Raw genomic sequence first — 19770 nt, 5'->3', positions numbered from 1 at the left:
TGATGCAGCAAGCATGCAAAAAATTGGAGGAGTTGGTGTTTTGATTCAGCTCATATAAAAATATGCTTGGCTTGCGGGTTGATTGCTTCATTTCCAGAAAGAAAAAAAACACATGGAATCAGAAAACTCTAAATGTGCAGCAATAAACAGGAGAGGAAGAGCAGGTGATAGGGGCACAGGGGCCACATGTCAACACGCTGCAGACTTGCTAGAGGGAGCAGAAGCAGAATGCATCAAGCACGTTATTTGTAGTTCTTTTACAATGACTGTGATTAATTACTGGTTTGAAGCATGAGGTGCTTTTGCACTACAGGGAGCTGAGCAGTGCCTCATTTCCCCTGAAAGCCAGGAAAAGAAATGAACACTGATAAAGACAGACCACCAATGGAGAGAAAGAATTCAGTACAGGATGATACTGCTCTGTTATAATTCAGATATAAATGATCCATAAATGTTATTCATTTTGAAAAAAAAAAAAAAAAAAGCCACAGTGATTTACAGCACACAAAAAGTAAAAAGCTCAGTCATATGAAGGCTCAGAAAAGAATTCAAAAGCAGGCTCTCTATCCTCTGTGTAATGTGGCTTAGAAGTACAGCCTTGTTTTCAGTGGAAGGTCTCGGGACAAAGCTAGTAACAGGAGTAAATGGATGTTTCGCATACACTCATACACACTCTCAACCAGCAAAGTAAAGCAGCTGCAAGCCAAAAGTGACTACCAGTCTTTACGGGATTTAAGCTGAAAAAACAAAGTGAGAAAGAGAAAGAGAGACGATCCGTGGCTGGAAAGCTTGTTCTGAAAGACACGGAGTGAATGAAGGAGCCGGGGAGGCTACAGCGCTTTGCTGGTCTCTGGTACTGAGCCATCTGGCCCAGCATCATGAATGGTTTCCCAGACTGCGAACCCGTGGCTAGCATTTGTTAAGTTCGGCTAAATTATTCTCACTAGTCAAAGTTTGAATGGGAAAAAGGGAAGAAGTAACAGAAAATGAATCCATGGATCCTGCTCGGCAGGTGTCCAAAATGCAAAAGTTGTGCACCCTGATAAGTCTGAGCTGTTACTGATGATTACAGATGTCCTTTTAATCTTTTGCTTTTATCAGTTTGGCCTGCAGAGCCAGAGGAGGGAGTGGTGACTGGACTAATATTATGTGGATAACCTGATACATGAAAGGAAAGAAATATATAAAAAAAATCAACTGGCAAACTGCCTTGCTGTGGTCACAAGAAGGCTTAAACCCCTTGTCTGGTATAATAAACTCTGAAAAAAGAGACAATGAAGGAGCCGCTAGGGCGAGGGCAGCCTGCTGGTAGCTGGTAGCCGGCCATTTGGCTGTGTTAAACCCAGGAGCAGCAGTAAGTCAGGACCTTACAGAGCTGCCTCTGGTCTCCTGACTGGAGCTGCTCCAAACAGCTTTCTGTGGGAAGACAACTCACTCTACTCTCCTGAATGAAACAGCAGAGCAGATTTCAACCCAGTTCTCTGAGGAGGAAGGCCACATGTCATCAGCATGACTTGTAAAAAGATCTTTGAATTTATAATGCTCATATAGCACCACTGCACAGGATCAGGTCACAAACAGAAGGCTGAGTAAAACATGAACTTTATAGCTGAACAGCAGTTATCATTTCATCATCACGTCCTCTCTGTCCAGATCCCAATCTTTTTTGGAATACACAGTGACATGAGTATGTTATTCAAGCGTATACCACAAAACTGATTATAGTATCGTGCTGTCAGCAAACCCCGAAACATTTTTCAGCCACATCACAACTTTAAATGAAAACCTTTGAGGGATGTATGCAGTGACCCTAAATGATCTTGACTGGACCACAGTCCAAATGAACTCACCTGTCCATCCGTTTCCAGGGGAACCGAATTCCACAAGAGTTCAGAACATTCCGGGTCGGGATCAGCATCCACCTGAGCCCAACATGCCTCTCACGGCACCGACGCTTTCCATAGTCACTGTGCTCTGTTTAACCTCTCATAGTCTTTCCATTGCAATAAAAAGAAAACAAATGTCCATATGAGACAAACCCTCTTGATTATACACTCACAGGAAAGAGGGTGCTGTATACACACCTACACGCACTTGCTGAGCTCTTGTTATGCACTTGTAAAACACTCATTCTCGGGCTGGTGCATGTCTGAATTCAGTGAAAATGTACAGGAAAGTTCTTCTGGAAGCAGGTGGAAACAACTGATGCCGAATCTTAAGAGTCCATAAATTGGGAGGATAAATAAATGTTGAGCTGAGTATGAAACAGGTAGAAATTCCTGCAAATTATTTTCAGAAAGCTGTCTAATTTGAGTAATTCCAGTGATGGGAATGGTGCCTGGAGGGCAGAAATAGAGCAGCGACAGTCCCACTAAGGTGCGAAAAAGTCCAGCAAGTCTCAAAAAAGTCCAAAAAGCAGCCGGTGAGTGAGTTAAAAGCGACGCAGTGAGATCTGAGTATTCCCCTGACTGCAGTCAGCGCCGCTGATGAACGGCTGCACTCCAGCTCCACTTAGAAAAACACACAACCCTGTGCACACTCATAAAACTCTTAACACACACACGCGAGGAGTTCACACACACACGCACACACAGAGTTTTCACAGGAGCTGAGCGGAGTAGAAGTGCTCAGAGGGAGAGCAGGCAGGAATAATGGACTTAATTCAAGAGGGGAGAGAGAAAGAGAGTGAGGGAGGGGTTGAGAAGAGGAGGGAAAGGTGGGAGGTGAGAGGAGGGGAGTGGAAAGGGGCAGGGACATGTACTGTGTTGTTCTCAATGTGTGTGTATGCATGTGTGTGCGCTACTGTATATTTACAGTCCATCACTGTGATCAGTGACTTTAATTAACGTCTACTTAGACTAAATACAGCAGCAGAGACACCCTCCATTATACAGACGTATGACCTGTACTAGGGTCAGTCTCAAAGTGTGATCTTGCACTGTTCCAGTTGAAAGTTGACAGTTCTGAGAGTAACGAGGTGCTCTCTTTGGCTATCAATCCCAAACACTGGTCCTATATTACACAAATCATGACAAACATGAAGCATGTGACTTTAACATCCACTGGAGCTTCGGCTCTGCTTGCATCGATTCACCAGGCATGCTTCAAAACTGATCATGTATAATGTGACACAAACTGCAACAAAGGTTTTATTGGTCCCATTTGCACAATGTGACAAGAGATGACCCCAGATCACTGTTGCTGCACAGCGTATGGACGCCTCATATCACAAAAATGAGGCTTGAGACTTGGGTGTAACTGCTGTGAAACATGATTTGACTTGAGGCGAGACTTGACACTTACACTGACAGACTCATGACTGGCCTTAAAAGACTTAAAACCAGCTCTCAGACATAGTATGTTGATAAGAGAGCAATTTGGATAAAAATCACTGCAAACAGAGAGAGGAAAACACAAACAGAGAGAGAGAAAGATTTCCAGATTATGACTGTATGCTGGTGTGGACAGCATGTAGGTCGATAAGATAATGTAAATACAGTAATTGGCATACATTTATAACATATGAGGGTTTACATCATCCTGTGCACATATCAAAGTTGAAGTATGGGTCGGCTATTCATGACAGCCAGCCCCTGACAGCATGGAGGTAAGAAAAGCAAAGAAAGGAATGGGGGGAAAATAACATGAAGTTTAAAGAAGTTTGAAAAGAACTCTTCCCTTATGTAATACCAGATTTTGAATTGCCATTTCAATGCCAGGGCGATGAAGTTTAGCAAAGAAGAATTCACATGTGGTTGGACTTGAAGTTGTATTTTTGCCAAGAGATTTTTGAGCATATCAACTTAACTTGTGGACTTGATAGGACTTGATCCAAAAGTTTGCATTTTCTTTTCATTTCTTTCTTTTACAGAGAACATTGGCGGTGGTCACGCTCAGTACAGTGCACCCTAATGTATTCCTTTGATGACAAGTTTTCACGAGGGAAAAAAAAGTATGAAAGCTTCCATTCAATTTGTCGACTAACTCCTGCAGCATGATCTCCTCGTCTACTGTGCATTGATATGATCGGTGCTCTTAAAACTAGGACTGTGGATTTTAACATTAAAAGATATGAGTGCACAAATAAATTACCACTGCAGCCCAGCTGTGCATCCAAATGATCATGCCTCACCAAGTTTACATTTTATGCAGAAATCCTCAGTTGGTGGACTGCTTTGTCTGCCCACCCATGAGAGTCTGCATTGCCTTGCAGCCCCTGTGGGCTGTGACACCAGAGCTGCGCAGCAGTCACAGAGTGGGCTTTTTATGGACCAAACTCCAAAATATGAGGGTTTTTCGCCACATTACCGGCAGTTCTATAGCACTGCCAAAATCTTAGTGACAGTGTTATACTCACTATTACACTGGTGTGTGTGTGTGTGTGTGTGTGTGTGTGTGTGGGAGGGTGTGGCTGTTTATTGCTCATGTTGTGGGGAAATAAATCTGTTTACACAGTCACATTGTGGGGACTTGCCTTCCATTTGGGGACAAAACGCGAGTCCCATTATGTAAATCATCATATTTTAGGGTGAAACCTCGGGTTAAGGTTCGGGTAAGTCTCCAGGAAATGAATGTAAGTCAATGTAATGTCCTATGAAGTGATGGAAACATAAAGTGTGTGTGTGTGTGTGTGTGTGTGTGTGTGTGTGTGTGTGTGTGTGTGTGTGTGTGTGTGTGTGTGTGTGTGCGCCCATGTTTTCTCCACTTGCCCCACTCATTCAGTCTTCATTCCAGTCGCAGGTGCAGTGCTGTGCTTGGCAACCCTGACACACAGACAAGCATGCACACACACACACACACACACACGCATACATACCTACAAGCCCACTCAGGGTAGGGTCCCCATACAGAGAGGTCATGGGTCTCACATTAGGGGGTTCAGTGCAGTATGTGTGTTTGTTGTCTCCAAGTTTGCCTGCATTTTACACACAATGCATACTTTCTTTCATTGCTTTAAACACTTTCATGCAGACGGGCATGTGTACATTAAAACTATGAAAGTGAATGAGCATGTGTGTGTGCTTGTGTGTGTGCTTGTGCAGTATGCTTTCAGCCCACTGCCCGCCCCCTGCTGACCTGTCTGTCATAAACCAGTCTGATGTCTCTACAGGCTGCAGAGTGAGCACTGTGATCCCGACAAAGGCTTTTGTTTCAGCTAAAGCCTCTGTGCTTTTGAAACAGATGAGGGCTCAGTTTCCTAATAGCGTCTTAGTGGATCTTTGTTTTATTGCAAGTCAGTGAAGCGAAATGATCTGTAGATTGCAGTGGGACCACAATCAGGCAAGTTGGCGTCTCCCATGGAGTCTACCCCTGTGGTCTTTTAGTCCACTTATTGTTCAATTCAGGTTTTCAAAACTAGAAAGCAAAGATAAAAGTGGCAGTCTGATATTTATGGGATTATATTTTCCAACATAAGTCATCTTCACATTGTAGAATATGGAAAACCAACAATAAGATGAGTAATGTAACTTTGATGAAGAGAAATTACAGCTGAACGCAGCCTGAATCACCTTATAATATCAATGAAGAGGGCAGTGTCAGTCTGCATCTCTTATTGCAGGAAGTTTCTGGCTATAGCAGCTTGAGACATACAGTTTTATATTTACCTCACATTGTAAAATATATACAGTGACATATAATAATACCTATACAGAATGCCTAACCCTAACTCTTATAGTCCCCCTCCAGTCAAAAATGTGTTTCTTCTTGTTCCCACAGTTGAATGTGTTCACATTCATCGATGGAAAAGTAAATGAATGTGCTCTTTTGTCTGTGATGAAGTCATGTAGTTTCTCTTGTGTAGATTTAATTTTTATGCTTGAACTGATTCATAAAAGTTTATTCTGTCATTCTACACAGACACAGAACAATTCCCAGAATGCTAATAACAAATGTCTGACCTTAGAGCTGATTAAATATATGTTAATAATAACATCAACAAATAAAATGAGTTTGAACATTCTACACTTCAACAAAGCTCAGTGCATATTTATTACATGTTTTCACAACATGACAGAAATAGAACCACTAACTGTTGTTCTCTTAAGATGATTAACTTAAACCTGTGTGTTATATAACGCTCAGTATGCATAATGCACAACATTATACATCAGCACCAGCAAATACATATTCTCCCGGTGGATTACGTCAGTCCTGTAAAAACACCACTGTTCATTTCATTACGTAAATATGCTTCTATGGCATTTACATATTCAGGAGGACTTACAGACATTTTTCCAGGGAGACTGTTATAATCTACTCAGTAGCTACTTTAACACTAACCTGAGTGTGGCTGCACAGTGGCAGGTGCCAAGAAGTTCAATTACCTTCAACTTCTGGTGCCAAATATACAGTCAGGTTGGACCAGAAGGGTCAGAAACGCCAGACCACAGAACAGGTATGAGGTATTTAGCATTAGGTATTCCAACTATGAGGGCATGTTATATTAATATTAATATTGCAATGACTCATTTTGAAGGCAACCTCCAACAAAACACCCAGAACAAAAAGAAAATACAAGTGCTTCAGTGTTGCGTCATTGACGTTAGTGATACTATATTGACTTTAAAAACTGCACCTTTAACACGAGTGCCATGGGAGCAGAGTGTTATTGTTGGAATGGAATCTCTGAACAAAATATTGGACTCAAATAGTCATTTCAGCATTTCAAGATGTGTTCTGGTATGTGGCTGTGAAGTCCATTCTCTACTGTTTTGCACAGGAGTGCACATTGTACCTGAGTCCACCTCCTTCGAAGGACGTGGTTAGTCAGTGTGTGGAAGACAAACGGCTTATTGTACATCTTCTTATTAAAGAAGATACAGAGAATTCATTTGCCAGCATGCAATGAATTTTGGAATGAACAATTGAATATGGCTCGTGAAGACTTAAACAATCTGGTATAATAAGTGTATTAAAACAAAGTAGAAATCAATCCACAGGGCTGGCTTGAGAGTGTCCATCTGAATTCATCTGAAGTGCTGGTGTCAGACGCTAAAGCTCCTCATGAGGACAATGCTGAGAAACCCATTCAGGAGGCAATGCACAGCACATTTTGATGCCAACTTTTTCCTTCTGGTGATGCCCCTCTTTCTGGGCCAAACTGGCTTTGTTAGAGACATGCTTCCATCCTATTCAGTTAAGCTTTCTTCAGTTTGATCTACTGCATATGTAGGCTACTCTACTAGCTGTGCATTCAAAAATATTCACAGGCACATTGCATTGCTGCTGCACCTCAGTGAGGAATGGTTTTTAAATCCTTCAGGGCAGATGCAGAGTCAGAAAGATTTTTCATGAGCAAGTTAGGAACAATGGATTCAAATGGCATGTATTTACAGTACGCCAACCATAGCAGTAAAATTAGAGTGACGTTGAGGTCGTGTGACAACTGCCAACAGTACATGTGTTGCATTATAAACATTTGCTCAACAGATGCATAAGTATCCAGGCTTAGATGCCTTGCATGTAAAATTAGCAGTATGAAATACCAATGAGACAACCAAAAGCTTCTGTGGGTTTTGAGCACTCTGTGAGTATGATACACTGACTAAGTACTAAGTGCATCATTAGCATGTAACTATGGAGCCCATTCTAACAAATGTAACCACATACTAATCTCATCTATGTTTGTGTATGTGTGGGGTTTTTTTGCATGTGTGAAGGGAATTTGTCTAATAGCATCCACGGTATTGGGCCAGGAGTTGAACATAGATGAAGGAAGTTTAGATGGGCTAGAAAAAAAGCCATTTTGCTGTTTTGGGGCGTTATGGTGAGATAGCACTTTGGTGTAAACAATTACTATAAGTGATGATGTGTGGGATATTAGCTATAGACACCAAAACTGTTACGTATATTTCTCCTGTAAAGTTTTATAGTCATAAATCTTTATATGGGGGTGACTCGCTTTTGGTACCAGCCTGAAGTGGCCATTTGAGAAACTGCAGTTTTTGGCACTTCCGAATTGGCTTCATTTTTAGCCCCAGAGGTTGTCGCTTGTACGATATGTGTCCTGACAGGGCGTCCATGACATGGTCCCCTGACCTCCTGACACCACAGGATTATAGGGGCCCCAGTGAAGAGTGGCAGGAACGAAAAAGAGAGAGAGTGTGTTACAGTGAGAGAGAGAAAGAGATCTTGCTTGGGAACCCTAGAGGCACAGAAACCTGTAATCCTTCCTGTTTCACTTTGATGTGCTCACACCCAACTGAAAGGATGGAGGATGAAGAGGGGGTGGTGGTTTTGCGTGTCAGGAGGGCAGTGTATGTGGGTGGGTGAGGGGACTAACTGCGGTGCCAGGAGGCTCAGGGGTGGGGAACACACTCTCACAGGCATGCAGTCACACACCATCTGGCTCTGAGGGTCACCGGGTGGATAAGACCACCTTCAAGCATAAGCATGGCTTCAGTGACACATTTTCACACACACATGCACACACCTCAGAGCAGGTTCTGAAGGCCACTGAGTGGATTACTGCACCTTGCATGACCAACGGCTTTGTCTCTTTCACACGCATACATGTAAACACACACACACACACACACACACACACACACACACACACACACACACACACACACACTTGCAGTATTTCTCAGTGGAATGCACACTGCTGCGCTAGTTCCCACCACTATTATATCTAGCTGGCTGATCACTAGATAATGAAGGCATGTTTCTGTTAGATGTGTTCACAAAAAAAGAGAGAAAGATGCTCTATAAATCAGCAGGGATCAACTAAAATAACTTAAATTCACACAAAAAAAAATCACATATGAAGAAATTCAAAGTTTTTGATTATCATTTGTATCAAATATGGACAAGAGTCAGAGCAGGCAGACACAGGCTGGCTTTGAGACAGAAGTACTGCATTGGGCCCTGTAATTCTGAGCTTCACTTTAATCAAAAGTCGGCTGTTGGTACACTGCTGCTATTTCTGAGAAAGTTCAGCACAGATCACAGTGGGGACGGATGAAAGACTGAAAACTGGGAAATCACCTACTAAAAGACAGAAGCTTTAAACTTCAGGCCGCACACAGACAGCACGCTCAAATTTACAGTTTTTAAAAGGCCCACACATGCATCAGTTCCTGCAGGCCACTAAATCAGCAAAGTTCGTGTTTTTATTCATGCAGAAGGATTTAACTTATTCCCTTAACATTTTAAACTTATGTTGCACATGTAATACAATGCACCTAAAAAAACATACAATTATTGAGCATAACAAGCATCTCTGAAGTCACTACAATTGATTTTTGGCTTTATGGCTCCTTTGCAAGCTAAATATATCAGGCCAGTATATTAAATATTAAAATGAAATTACATGACCTTTATCGCCTCTTTTTGAGACGTGATTGTATCCTTCAATGATGTGCGTCTTTGTACAGGATAGGATACTGAGCTTTCTGGTAGAGTAAGTGCACATTCTGATGGGCAACTATGGCGTATAAAGTCAGTGAATGGTCATTTCAGCACATATTTGTTACCATTCCATTAAAAATGAGCCTAAAATGCCTATCCAAGGCATACCCAAAGCAAACTGATAGCTCTTCTTGACTCATTTGGGGTACATACATGGTTTTTGGTAACAATTACTCTTATCCCCAGCTGTCAGAATCACTGTAATGCCTGAATCAAACTCCACGAATCTAGCCTGATTCTGAGACAATTTTGCCATGTCTGACCAATTGTCAGCATCTTGGCCAATCATGAACAATCAGGTGTCTAAAGCCATGTAGTGCGCCATGCTAAACAACCTGTTGTGCAGCATCTGGGATGCCAGACGATGCCTCACGACCTCCAAACAAAAAGTCTAGAATGTCAGAATTTTTCTCCCACGACATGTTCCTCAGCGTTTGCCAATCAGGTGTTCTCTCCAGAACGTGTTGGTGAGAAGTAGCAGAAGTACTTCATCAGCCTGGTGAGTAGCTGGCAATGCTGTCATAACATTATCCTCGGTCCAAACTGTGGGAAAATGATTACTAATTCCAGATTAAATTTTAAAGTAGCTGATGCGGGCAACACACCCAAGCCTGCGCCTTGTAGAATAACTAACTTTGGAAATAAAATTACTATATGTGAAACTCGTACCTGTGGGCCAAAGGTTACACAGCCAGCCTTTTATTCTTATAGCACATCCATTTATCTATTTTTTCATATTTATATTCATGAAATCAAAATTTTGCCATTCATATTCATACTTGAGGTGTCCGGAGATGCAAATAACCCAATAAAGTAGCACATCGGCAAGTTCAGCATTTCATTGGCTGTTTGAAGTATCAGTCATCTTCAAAATTGGCAGTGATTGGCTCAATCTTCACACAAAGAAGAGAGGGAGGGCCTTTGTTCAACTCGGACTGTTATTGGCTTCTCTGGTTGCTAGGCTTCATATGGCAGTTCGTGATTGGTCGAGTGACTCCAGAGAGTAACTATAGCTACAATTTTTGAGGTTGTAATGGGAAAAACATAGAAGACAGTGGAAGATAAGCACATTGCTGCAGTGGAACTTCTGGACCTTTGTCAATGTTACCAGACTGTTTTCATTAGAATAGCATCAATCTGTGAGACATAATCAATGAGTTGCTTCAATGTTCAATGTCAATGTTTAATTAAAAAAAAAGTTAATTGTCTGCTGTTGGCATTTATCGTGCTTTCTGCTGTGATTGTATCCTGAAATGGTTTGCATCAATCAATTCACAAGAATCTGAGCTTTCTAACAGTGTATAATATGAGTATAAACGTGAATGTAACATTTGTGTCAACAGACGGGAAGAAAAATAAGTTACAGGAAATGTTCAGATGGCCCACAGGTGGCCATCAGAACGGTAAGGATGTAAAAATTAGTTAGGTATGTACCTGCTATAATTTCCATGTTCTGACTGCACATTTTCTCAAATGAGAATAATGCTGTTCTGAATACAGCGTAAAGAGTGGGTGCAGTGGATTAAAAGATGTGAAATTTGTAATATTAACTGACAGACTTTTTCTAATTCTAATGATTTTAAAGACAAAATCTCAAAATCCAAGCTGTCGTTAAAACATTTGGATTTGGAAGGACTTTTTCTTTACTTTTTTTGCTGAAAGGCAGGCAGACAAGGCATGTGTATATGTGATCATTCTTACTCTCACACACATACACATATGCATGTACAGACACTGCAGTGCTGTTGTGCAGTCTCATTAAGGCCTAGAGACATGATAGCAGTGAGCAGACCCAACAAAATGATTCCTGATCCTGATGGGCACTGATCCAACCAGACAGGCTGCTCTCAGCACTATCGCGGATTAATAACAGCCACACACATGCACACAGAAGCACACACTACCCATGGGGTTGTTGACAGACTAGATTGTGCAGTTATAAGTGTGTGTGTGCATATACACCCCCAAAGGAAATCTGAGAAGAGCTCAGCAATGAGCAGATTTCACAAGAACATTAGTGGGTCTGATACACACAGGTGAATCTACTTGTCGCAATATGTGACATGCATGCACACACGCATACATACACTGTACCTCTACCTGCTGCAGTGTCAGCACAGCAGGTAGAGGTATAAATCACATTTTTTGAAAATGTATTGTTTAAAATTTTAAACCCAGTTTTGACTAAAATTCAACTAAATCTTACAAAGTAAAAGCTGTCTTGCACGGTCTAACCATCGCATAAATGAGTGGATTCAGAATATCACATTTCTCAGAGGCTAAGCTGCTCTGGAGGCAGAAATAATCCTCCTGGTGAGGTAAACCTCACAGAAAGAGTTGTCGTGTGAAGCTCAATGAAAAAGAAAAGGACAGTGGAAGTACAGGAGGTAATTTAATGAAGCTCTGAGCTTTTGCAACCACCTGAAAAAATGCAAATATTAACTATATGTAACCATACTCTGAAAACATATTCATTAGTATGTATTAGTGCTGATTGATTAAAATATTTAATCGCGATTAATCGCAAATCAACAGCACATTTTTATCTATTCTAAATGTCCCATTAATTATCAATTTAATACTGTTATCAATGTGGAAAAGTGGATAGGCTTGCTTTGTGCAAATGTTTTTTATTGAAAACAACAATGTGTAGTGTTATATTTCACACTAACATTCTCACTATGAGCAGTCATTCACATTTGAAGCAAAATCTCACATTATTTAACTGTCAATAAACAGATGACAAGAAATAAATAAATATTTGGTTACAAAACAGCCCTTTCTAAGGGATCAAAACAGGGTGATACAAGATAAAGTTACAAAGTGCACATCATTGTAAACTAGGACTCAGGTTATAGTGCAGTTAAACCATGGCTTAAACTTTCCTTTCTTAAGTTTCCTTTGAACATACAAGCAGTCAGACTATAATGCTCTTCTATTTATTCACCAGAGGCTTATCAACCCAGCCTCTTATTTCTCTCCAGAAAGAATGAACATTACTTGGCTATGCCTGCAGTAAGCTTGTTCTTAGTTGTGGTATCCATATGCCTCTGCCGAAAGCCATCCATTGTCGTCTGGTTTTGACAAGGGGGCGGCGGAGAATTCGTATTCGCCGTGTGTTTGGCCATCGAATGGTATTTCAGATTGGATGTGCTGCAGTGATAATTTAGTTCTCACTGAAAATACACACACATAACTTTGGTCTTGTCAGTCGACCCATTTGGCAACTTTTTGAAACTAAACCTTCCATTCAGAATCTTGTTTTGCATCCATTCCGGTGTTTCGCGCTTGACATCCACACAAACCAGTAGCCTACTCTTTCACAGCTAGCAAGCAGACAAGACCAAACACGTGTGTGGGGCGTGCCTATTGTTTTGTTTCCGGTTTACAATCGGATCCTGTAGTTTTTGTACCATTACTAGTAGTGGCCACAGCTTATAAAAAAAACTGCAAGTTCATTATGTCACAAAGAGTGTTAATCACGCTGTTAAAGTTGATTTGCATTAACGCGTTAATAGCAATATTTTTGACAGCACTAGTATGTATATTTTTTAAAGACTTTCACATTATAGCCAGTGAGTGTTGGAGCTTAAGACCAAGTTGGGAGCTGAGACCGGTCTTTCTCAGCCTATCAAACTTAGTTAGCCGAGCTGAAGTTAAAACAGAAATTCTTCTCGAATAACTAATAACAAAATCTAATGAATTTCCACAAACTTTTTTTTTTCTTTTTTCAAACAATCTTGCATTTATTGAATTTCTCTATTATTTCAATTGGCAATCAGAGCATGCAGCTGGAATATTTGTCATTCTCCTTCAGTATCTCACAGCCTTGAAAAGCTTCCTTAAGTACAGACTTCAGTAGTATTTTTCAATTTTAAGTTCTTCCAGTTTCAAGATGTGTCAAAACAAAGCATCAGAGATTTATCACACTGGTGAGAAGAAATTACTATTTTGGACCCCGAGTACACAACACGCTATCAGCAAAACCTGTAAGTACAGACCATGTCAACCCTCACTTACAATCACTTTCCCAAAGTGAGGCATGCAAAATATGCAGCTGCTCACTTTTCGCTGCCAGACATGCAGAGCAACAACATGCACGCACACACGCACGCACACATGCACGCACCCACGCACACACGCACGCACTCCTGCAGACGTTCATCAAACACACAGCCTGTGATCACAACTGCTGCTACAGATTGCACAAGTGGTTGAAGTACTTTCAGCTTTGCCATAATTGTGATTTTACTTTTAAATTTAGCTTGTCAAAACAGCTGCTCACACACAAACACTCAACTCCAGCACACACAGATATTTCTGTGTCTGGCGGGCGAGAAATCCCCACCATCAACCAGTAATTGAAGACAGTTAGAGGGGGCAAATAAAACGGGGGGGATGAATGAATGAATGAATGAATTAACACCCATGAGAGGAGAGAAGCAGGGAAGGTGAGATGCTTCTGGGGATATGTAGCAGCTGTACATTATTAATGTGTTGGTTTATTTCCTTATGTACAGTATCACTGGCTAGAACAAGTTACAGGCACTGCCAGAGTGAAAGCCTTCCCACTTAGGCCACCCAGACACCTGATGAGTTCTTATGGCAAAGAGTGGAGGCAAGAACAGGAGGATGAGAAAGGGGTGGAACAGGAAATCTCATAAACATAAAAACCTAAAGTGATTAGATGATGGGGGGGGGGGGGGGGGGGGGGGGGCAAAGAGCCCACACACACTCCATCTGCCATCTTTTTTTTTTTTTGTAACTTTTTCTTTTAATTTGTGGCAGACTGTGGTCTCTGTGTTTGTCCAAATGTCCCCTTCCCTCACCTCTTGTCATGTCTAAACTGTTGTCCTGGGGAAGCCATGCTACGTCATAGACTGTCATTGACCTGAACTTTAATCTCAGATCCACCTCCAACTGTGCGGGTGTTCCAACCAACCTGAAGGAGTCACCAATGTAGAGGCAAGAACATGATCCCTCACCAGCTTGTGCAAACACACAGCAAGGCTGGGGATTACGCTACCATGAATCAAACTACGGTGCTCCAAAAAGGCAAAATGCTGCGTTCAAGAGCTGAACTAAACTGAAAGCTGGACACCAGAACATTCACTCAGCAGACTGCTCTCACTGTTTTCTGTTATTTTAATTGTCTTGTTGTTTCATTGTTTGTTTAATTGTATGTACCCAGGACTGATTTTCTGTTGACCTGCAGGACAAAGACCCACTTCTCACAGGAACAATGGAAAATGTACTGCAAATCGTAATGGGAATTTGGCCCCTGAGCAGAAAAGTTTAACATGTTTAGGGGTTTAATGCCACTAAAATTTAAAGACCTTATACAAATCCTGATTGGGGAACAAAGGACTTTTTAACAACAGCACTCAGCTGAATGGCTTTTGAAGAACAATCGAGCCCACATTTATTCCAGACACAAAGCAGGGCAAACAGGACTCTGTCTGCCAGTCTCTCACACACACCACCAGTAGATGACACAGGGTGTGATTCTGGGTTGCCAGGGAAACATGGGAAATCACCTCGTTATCACAGAGACAACAGCTGTTGTCTAACATGGCCCTGAAATCACAGAGAACAAATACACAGACAAAAAGAAGAAGAAGCTCTAAATGTCTCAGTAAAACAAAATCTGGAATCTATATTCTTGAAGAAATAAGCAACGACTTGTGTTTTCATCTGATGCCAACTTCAGCTAAAGATAGTAAAACCTGGTCTGCTTTAGACAGAACAAGCACATCAGTTCAAGATGTCCGGTCACAGCTGGCTGACAGGAGGCATTACAAAAGCATCACGCACCAATCTGGAGCTTGTCTAGAAATGTCCAAATATGCATTGGTGCTTATGCATTTTTCCATCACCTTTGCCTTCTTGTGATTATTAAAACGTCAGACATTCGCTGTACTTTAATCTTTGAAAGCTGCCCCTTTGGTAGCTCTGTGTCACCTATTTTAAGACGGATGGAAATATGTGCTGCGCCTATTTCAAGCAGAACCTGGTAGTTTATTCTATTTACAGTGCTATACTGGATCAAATATACAAGTTAGTCCACAAATATAATGAAACCGTTATATTTATACACCGCAGCCTCTGTCTCCAGGCTCCCTCTATCCATTTTGTTTGAGGTCACAGGTAGTCGGCCAAGTGGAGGAAGATTAGAGTGTTCTAAGTAATAGGCTGTCCTGACCAAACAAACTGTCATTTCCCTCTGTGTTGGCTCAACGCTTCTTCTCCTTCCACCCCTACTTTCCTTCCCTCCCTCCACTCCTCCCCTCTTCTTGGAGCCAACGTGTCAAGGGGAAAAAACAAAGCTGTTTAAACTCTGAGCAGCATGAAACGCTGAAGGGAGGGAGGGACAAAGGTAAAGAGGCAAGGATGAAGGAGAGGTTCAGATGAAACAGTCAGAGGAAAAATGAGAAAGATTCAGACGTTTAAATTGCAGCTGTCATTATCTTTACATCTTTTATCATTATCATCTATTCTGTAAGGCGGTTATAGAAAGAAAATGTGGTCACAAGATTTAAAATAACTCAGTTACTTCATAACTTTCCACAAGCATGACATGACAGCAAAAACAAATCCTGGCTAATCCAATGAATGATCTGCTTTTGAATATTTCCACTTCTTTTTTGAGTTTCTCAGCAAGTGGGTTAGGTCATTATTACATGATGTATGCCACATGAAAGCATCTCGAGTTGCATCTTACAGTGTGAGCAGTAATCCAAATCATAAAGCAGCATCTTGGACCCGAACATGAATCTATAGGACAAAGCGAACAGAAGAGACTGAAAAAGTCTGAAAAGTCAGTCCAGAAAGGAGAAGAGAACCATAATCAGACAAGTCACAGACACTGATCAGAAGCCAGTATGGATCAACAAGTACAGCACACACTAATACTGGGATGGGACACAATGAACCTAGAAGACAGCACACACACACACACACACACACACACACACACACACACACACACACACACACTCAATCAAGATCAAGCTCATGGTCTATTAACATAAGCCAAGTCACACACTCAAGCATGTGCTGCTCTCTCTTTGCTTCTAGCTCTTAAAAAAAGATTAATTGCTCGGTCTTTATGAGTCTAAGCTTGTGAGTTGGTTTGCTCTCTGCAGAGTAAACATGTGGAACTTGCAGATCGCCACTCTGTATTATTTGTACTGTCTCTCAGAACTTGTACAGAGGTTTTTATTCAACCAGCAGCTGCAGCAAAAATGTTCCAGAAAATGTGCAACCTATCTCTGATCTTCCTTTGAGTATGAAGGTCAGTCAAGGAAATATCGAGTACCAAACTTGAGTGAAGTTCTACACCTTGTTGGATGTCAGTGTTGTCTGTGGTGCTCACAGCATCGAAGAATGACATCAAAAGTCTGCATCTCTCTGAAGAACCACCATGCCTTTTATATTTCATAATCAGAATAACCTCTCAGTTATTTTATAGGAAATATTTCTTCTGTAGAAAGAAGTTCCAATGAAAACGTTGACCCTTTAAACGGTTGTTCCCCTTTAAATCTAATTCTCTTTACTCCAAATATCCCTATAATTTGTGAAGTAACACACGCATGCATCAGCCATCACTCCCTCATATGGACACCTGGTTTCAGCCACAGATGGTGATAAATCAAGAGGCCTTCCAGCCGTGCTGATATGCCTCATACGGCAGATAAAGAGGCACATGAAACCACAAGGCCACTTACGCCAAGGCTCTGTAGCAAGCTTGGCTAATGTGACTACTCCCGAGCACATTAAATACGTAGCCTGTAGCCTCCCTCCTGCGACTACAGCACTCCTGCTCCATTAAAAAAGAAAAAAAGAAAGACAACAGTATAGTTCTTCTCCACATGTGTTATTACTTAAATATGATTTGCCATGTTGGCTGAATCCCATTAAATATGTCCTCCAAAAAACAGCCTGACTGAAGTAACATGGAGAGAGGTAGAGAGATAGAGATGATGACGTGGAAAACAAGGCTGAATTGTGGAGGACACTGAGGACACTTCTCTCTTAGCAATGACCAGTCTTGGACTTTTGAGGACAATTTTGAACAGTTTCTTAGCATTAATGTTGAATTAACTTTAATTACACCAGATGTAATGCACATTGTGGGGACTCATCTGCCATCTGAGGACACAAATCTGGTCTCCACAAGGTTAGGCATTATTTTAGGTCAAGACTTTCTGCTCAAAGATACCATGTTTTTGACCAAAGCGGACTTTTTATGTTTGCTTTTGGGATATTAATGACTGTATTAAGAGTAATGCTGCTTTGAAACCCAGCAGGGGGCTCAGGTCACCTCTCTAGAGTCATTAAATCGGCCATTAACTGATGTTTGTGTCCACTTGGGTGCTGCTGAATGACACTGACATACCGTCAATTTTCAAGTTCATACGCAAACTTGCTAGCAAACAGTTGCACAGTTTACACATCCAGCAGATATAGAGCAACATTAGCATTCATTTGAAGTCATGTTTGTGGTCATAGGTTTTGCTCTAGTTCCTGAGTGTTCTTAGTTACATTTCATAATTTGATTGATAATACTTTTTTCTCATAATGGCTACTTTCTACAGCAACAACAAAAGAACTGATTGATTCTTAACTAATCTTGCACTACGATTCAAAGCAGTTATGAAAGCACACATCCGTCCAGATCATTTTGATAAAGAGGTTAATGCAATTGCAAAATGTTAGTTAAAAAAACAACTTTGTAAATTAAGAGGCAACATCGTGTTTTGTGTCGTGTGTGCGGGTGTTATCAATCCACAACAGCACTGAGAGCAGCAACTCGGTAGCAAAGGAAATACTTGTTAAATTTGTTTCCCAGTGTGTGTGTGTGTTTGTGCATTTTGTTAGTGTGTGTGTGTGTGTGCAGCTGACTGTTTTCAGTCTAATACTGAACTGAGGTCTATGTGACTCCTCTCTTACATCTGTTGATCATTAGTGGGATTCTCCCTCTGATACTGTCTGTCTCAGTCCGACTTTCAGTCTCACTGCTTGTTCCTCTGTTTGCTTCTGCACTCTTTATCCTCACTTTCCCCTTTGGCATCTATATTACCATTTGTCATATTTAAATCACTTTAATAAGTGATGTCATATTAAAATATTTTCTTTTCTCTTGAATTCTATTTGCTCCCGCTTCTTAATTTTTCCGAGTTCCTTCTCCTCTGTCTAAAACCTCAATCTGTTATGATGAATTTCAGGAAGGATCTGAAGTAAAGCAATTAGGATAAACTGCACCAAAGATAATATTTAATGCAGGTTTTAAGAATGTTTGGCAGAATACCATCTCAAAGCCATCTGAAGTAGGTAACCAAACAGAGAATGAAACGTGATGCACAAAATGATTTTTTAATTTCCCTTTTCAGCCTTTTTTACTTGATGCATAATTGGCCGAAGCCCCCGGAGGTGGTAATTTAAAATGTTCCACTCAGGCTTTCGGAGGATATTATGACATACAAGTAGCGCAGCTCTGCTCTCACAAATCATATTCTGCCATAAAAGGAGAGTTTGCATGTGTGTGTCAGCAGCTCTTATTATCACACAGAGTTTCCAGTGACCAGTGGTGTGCGTGTACACACTGTATGTGTGTGCTTGTCAGCATGTGTGTGTTACATGAAACCTTGTATAACCCTAGCAACGGGCTGGACTGAGTGCATTAGGACAGTGAAAGAACATTGCCTGTGGTTTACCAAGGCTTGGCCATAGCACTTGAAAGACAAATTGTTAATTCTGAATACAGAAGCAAGGAGCCAACACACTGTAGATGTTCTTCCTTTGACTGCAAGCTTTTCATGTCATGCAACCTTGTGGCGTGTGCTTATTTGGTTTCCTCAGGTCTTTGTTTGTCTTTTTTGTCATCAACTTGTTCAGTGAATTAAAGCTTTATTTCCACTTTTACAGATGCATAAGGGTTTACATTTGGCCTGCCAGCAGAAACAAGTGGTTTGGCTGGTAGAGTACCCAATAAACAGTGAAAAAGTATGTTAGCATGTTAGCGTGGTAATGGTTTTTCCCATTTTTTCTCGCATCTAATGTGTGCATCTGTTGCAAAAGCATCAAATAATGAGTTGATTCCTAATGTAAGAAGGGAGACGTTCGTTAAAGCCATCAGACTGAACCCTGTCAGAGAAGCAAACTCCTTCTTTTGCATTATGTTTGAGGAAGAATTGTAAAATAGGTGGTGCCTTTCAACATTGTAAATATGTGGTCAGTATTTCACAGAGTGCCGGTTAGAGGAAAAAATGAGGGAGCAAAGTTGTGAATAAGTTTTGCTCTGGTCACGGAAAGCCATGCACGCGCACACATGCGCGCGCACACACACACACGTGC

At 41.2% G+C, this 19770-nt stretch overlaps 1 protein-coding gene across 3 annotated transcripts in view; it reads right to left on the bottom strand.

The window, feature by feature from the left end:
* The window catches only part of sema3b (sema domain, immunoglobulin domain (Ig), short basic domain, secreted, (semaphorin) 3B), a 72634-nt gene that overhangs the window by 30246 nt on the left and 22618 nt on the right, over window positions 1-19770 (bottom strand). Inside the window, exon 1 of one of the 3 annotated variants that reach the window (XM_070968253.1) lies at window positions 1851-1960. The exons of the other annotated variants lie outside the window; for them this stretch is intronic. The gene's annotated coding sequence lies outside the window, so the exon portion shown is untranslated. Of the gene's footprint in view, window positions 1-1850; window positions 1961-19770 lie in introns of those variants that run through there. 3 annotated transcript variants of the gene reach the window in all.

This window comes from Chaetodon trifascialis, chromosome 8 (assembly GCF_039877785.1).
Source record: "Chaetodon trifascialis isolate fChaTrf1 chromosome 8, fChaTrf1.hap1, whole genome shotgun sequence".
NCBI classification, from domain to species: domain Eukaryota; kingdom Metazoa; phylum Chordata; class Actinopteri; order Chaetodontiformes; family Chaetodontidae; genus Chaetodon; species Chaetodon trifascialis.
Note: the sequence above shows the minus strand (reverse complement) of the source record. Positions and strands in the feature narration are given on the sequence as shown.